The 4800-nt window shown below is 40.4% G+C and overlaps 1 pseudogene; it reads right to left on the bottom strand.

The window, feature by feature from the left end:
• Window positions 1–1686: 1686 nt before the first annotated feature.
• Window positions 1687–2261, bottom strand: LOC103284004 (ADP-ribosylation factor-like protein 5A; annotated as a pseudogene).
• Window positions 2262–4800: the final 2539 nt, after the last annotated feature.

Genomic DNA, 4800 nt, shown 5'->3' on the forward strand with positions numbered 1-4800 from the left:
TCCCCCCCCTCTCTCTTTCTCTCTTTCTTTCTTTCTTTCTTTCTTCCTCTCTCTCTTCCTTCCTTCCTTTCTTTCTTTCTTTCTTTTTTTTTTTAAAGAGCAGCTCAATGATTTTGAGAGTTGATTAGTACAATACAGAAAACATAGGGAAGCTGAAACAGGTTTGGCTTAGTGGATAGAGTGTCAGCCTGCAGACTGAAGGGTCCCGGGTTCGATTCCGGTCAAGGGCATGTACCTTGGTTGCGGGCACATCCCCAGTGGGAGGTATGCAGGAGGCAGCTGATTGATGTTTCTCTCTCATCAATGTTTCTAACTCTCTCTCCCTCTCCCTTCCTCTCTGTAAAAAATCAATAAAATATATATATATATATATATATATATATATATATTTAAATTTCTTTATTGATTAAGGTATCACATATTTGTCCTCGTCCCCCCATTTCCATCCCACCCCCCTCCCCACACCTGCCCCCACCCCCCTGTTGTCCTTAACTGCTGGTTGGGCTCATATGTCTGCACACAAGTCCTTTGGTTGATCTCTCCCTTTATCCCCACCCTTCCCTACCCTCCCCCCGAGGCCCGACAGTCTGATCCATGCCTCCTTGTTTCTGGGTCTGTTCTTGTTCATCAGTCTATGTTGTTCATTATTTCCCCTAGATGAGTGAGATCATGTGCTATTAGAAATACACTTATAAGAACCGAAAATGAGACAAGCAATAATGGTTATGGTGACAGGCAAATGAATCGGTCTGTAGTGAGTTTCTTTCTGGGCCAACAGTTCTTTTGAGACCCAATTTCAATGTCCAACAGTTCCTTATGTGTACATGTCAGCCCTGACATTTCAGTTCTGGATGGTGGATAACTGGTGGTAATGCAGGTCCGACTCTGTCTGGTTTGGTCCTGGGCAATCTGCAGTGATGCACAGCTGCTAACTGCTAGTATGGGAAGGCCACATCAGCGTCTTCTGTCTCTGGACTGCTTCTCTTCTGTCTTCATGGCTGGAGTAGTCCTGTCGATTCTTCTCTTGCTAGAATCCACATGGTCTCGGAGTTGTTTTCTGAAAATATACAAACATATTCTCGACCAAAAGTTAATAAAGGAATATTTTCTATAAATTTGACTGGGGATCCTTTTTCAATTTTTGCCCAAATGATTTTCCTCTGGCTTGTTTTATCAATAAAATATATTTTTAAAAAAAGAAAATATAGGGAAAAGTACTTGGCAGTACTCATCTCATTATGGTTATAATAAGAATATTACAAATTTTTGTTATTCACTTTTTCAGAACATAAAGCCATTAACTTGAACTTGAGGTATATGCACAATACATACACAACCTTATGCAAAATACTTTTCATAAGTAACATTACATTTAAAATATTGGAAACTAAATATCTGTGCTGGTTTATATTTTGATTTAATGGAACCATCAGAGAACAGCATTCAACTAAGGAGGGTTATACTGACAATGAAGCTCTTCAAGTTAAAATGTCTTCCTCCCCTTTACACATACCACAGGCTACACCGTGTCCTGAGGGGATTCATTATGAGGAAAATGTCAATCACAGCTTTGAGACCTTGCTTTGGAAGAAAATAATGAATGAGAAAGCAATCTTCACGTTCAAATAAGTGGACTTGATTTTTCTTCTTATAGAAAAAGTTTAAATACGTTTACTATAAATATAGCTACACCATTAATCTTTGCAACTCCCAGGTAAAGTCCAGCACTTCGCTTTCACGAAGTCTCTGAAAAGAGGTCAGGAGAGACCATCTCATCATAAACTGTGGCATCATCCCTTCAAGTCCTTGGCATAATCCCTCACCAGGAAGAGCACAGCGTGCCACTGGTGGTTTTCACTGGAAGTTATTTTAAAAAACTGGGAGATTTCTGCTACAGTCATGTGTTCTTTAACATCTTGCTTATTAGCAAAAATCGGCAATCCCGCGTTCCTTAGGTCCTCATGGGCTAACATTTTTATACATTTCTCCTCTAGGAAATCCTTTCTCTATCTGTACTGTTCCCTTCACCTATTACAGACTCTGTATTAGTATAGTAAGTGTTCCAGGAAGAACGAAGAGATTCTTGGCCACCAATATCCCACATTAGAAATCGTGTATTAGTGAGCAATCTCTCTTCTACTTCCTATGTATGTATCACTTCATTCTTAGAAAATGGATAAAGAATGGTAGGTTTCCCTGCATTATCCAGCCCAACAATGGTAACTGAACAGTCTCTATATCCTGGTGAAGAGAATTCCCATTCTCGGGTAGCAGACCCCTTCCAGACACCTAGGCCTCCTGGCCTCCCCAGGCTCAGGGTGACTGGAGGAGAAAGACATGCTGGAGCCTCCGCCTCTGCTGCCGCAGCTCCCTTGCAGCTGGCTGCTGCCTAGGAACCCCAGGGAGGCCAAAGCCCAGGTGGCCTTGGGGCCCTGCAGCTGCCGCAGTGGCACTCTCCTGCTCCAGGACATCCCGCTGCACCGTCTGCCTCTAGCCTCCTGGACCATTGTCGTCCCCCAGCTCCTTTTGGGCAGCTGCCTGAACAGGCTTCTACTAGACTACAGGCCCCTGATCTCTCTTTTTTAGGGCATTTACTTTAGCAACTTGCAATTGCAAATTCTTTCTCTGCACTTTTGAGATATAAAACTTCTCCCAGCCTCCTGCCATTTTTGTTTCATGTCTTTCTCAAGGATCTGGGAGCCATGCCTTTGAACTGTAATCAAGGAGGATAGTGTTCCATCTCCCAGTCTCTGTGGGAGGCCTACCTTCAATAACAGAAATGAGCAAACATGGATGCTCTAATCACATTGACAACTCCTCCCCCATCCTTCAGTACTTTTCCACTAGCTCATCCTAGCACTCAAACACCCTCTCACCTTTTGTTTCTGCAGAGCTGAGCTCAGTCTTGTACAGAAATCTCTCTCCCTTACTGCAGTAGCCCGAATAAAATTGTCTCACAGTTTTTACCAAGTGTCCAAAGCATTTTTACTTTGACAGGTAGGATGAGGCCTGGGCCTTTGTACTTGCACCAAGTCCTCCAGGTGATTCTGGTACTGACTCAAGTTTGAGAACTACTTTATTTTTAGCAGTATTTTACAAAACACTACAGTCATAAGTCTTGAAATCTATTTGACCTTAAAGTACAAATTTGTAGTGCCCTTACTTCAAAGACATCTTCTTAAATGAAAATTCAAAAAGTGATGGTCATTACTTATCTTGTTCTTTTCTCCAATTCAATCTAGTAATGATTCCCAGCCTTTTAACCAACATGACCGTCTTGGTTCTTGAGGAATAATATAGCCTAGCCCTGCTGGCGTGGCTCAGAGGTTGAACATTGACCCATGAACCAGGAGGTCACAGTTCAATTCCCGATCAGGACATATGCCTGGGTTGTGGGCTTGATCCCCAGCGTGTGTGTGTGTGTGTGTGTGTGTGTGTGTGTGTGTGTGTGTGTCGGGGGGGGGGGGGGAGCCTGCAGGAGGCAGCGGATCAATGATTCTCTCTCATCATTTCTCTCTCTCTCGTCTCTTCTCAGAAATCAATAAAAGTATATTTAAAAAAATAATATAGCCTAGTGTGGCAGTCACTCCATAGAGGCAGAAATCAGGGTGCAATGAAGAGGAGAGTGTGGAGTATGTTATAGCCTCTTAGGTGGTTCTCCTTTCTCTAATCCCCCCTCTCACTGAGAAAACCTGCTCATAGCATTCTTCATTTGCCTGGGTGGGTTGCTCAGAAAGGAGATAATATTCTGCTCATTTTCCCCCCTCAACACAGTGTCTGGCAATAAATAAAAGCTTAATAAAATCTTATTTTCTTACTCCAACCCTTTGCAGAATTTTTATCACCTTCTCAGTGTGTATCCTAACCTATCCTTCTTTTATGCCTGGCATGATATAATATTAACTTTACATGCAAAACTTTTCTGTGGACCTCCTTTATTTATGGGGCAGAAAGAGTATTTTAAATTAGAATAGGAAGGAGATAAGTTTGTCTTATTTTTCTAGCAAAACAATTCCCAATTCTAAATAATTTAATACATTTTAAATATAATTCATCAAATTTAATTAGTATTTTCTGTTGAGGAAACAAACTCAATCTAACTGTTCATCAAATAGTTACTTAGAACCTACTATGTGCCATCGCCATACTAGGTACTAGGAGTACAAAAACAAGTATTATATTGTTTCTATACACTTGAATGTTTAGAACAGGAGACAGAAAAGTGAATCAATGCAATAGTGTTTGATAAATACTTTGACTAAAATATGAGCAAATGTTTGTTTCTACTATACTTCTAATGACCATTCTTTCCCAGAGACTTTGTACTAATAATTGCTCTTTAAAAAACAAATGTTAATATTCATAATTGTCAAAACTTTGAAGCAATGCAACCAAAATGTCTTTGAGTAGGTGAGTGGATAAGTAAACTGGTACATCCAGAAAATGGAATATTATTCAGTGCTAAAAAGAAATGAGCTATTAAGCCATGAAAAGACGAGAAGGAAACTTAAATGTATATTACTAAGTGAAAGAATCCTATCTGAAAACGCTAAATACTATATGACATTTTGGAAAAGGGAAAACTATGGAGATAGTAAATAGATCAGTGGTTACCAGGAGTCTGATGGTGAGGGACAAGTATATGAACACAGTGGATTTTTAGGACAATGAAAATACTCTGTATGATACTACAGTGGAGAGTATATGTCATTAAAATGTTGTCCAGACCCATAGAATATGCAACACCGAGAGTGAACTCCAGTGTAAACTATGAACTCTAGGTGAAAATGATGTGTCAGT

This window comes from Eptesicus fuscus, chromosome 10, assembly GCF_027574615.1.
Source record: "Eptesicus fuscus isolate TK198812 chromosome 10, DD_ASM_mEF_20220401, whole genome shotgun sequence".
Taxonomy (NCBI): domain Eukaryota; kingdom Metazoa; phylum Chordata; class Mammalia; order Chiroptera; family Vespertilionidae; genus Eptesicus; species Eptesicus fuscus.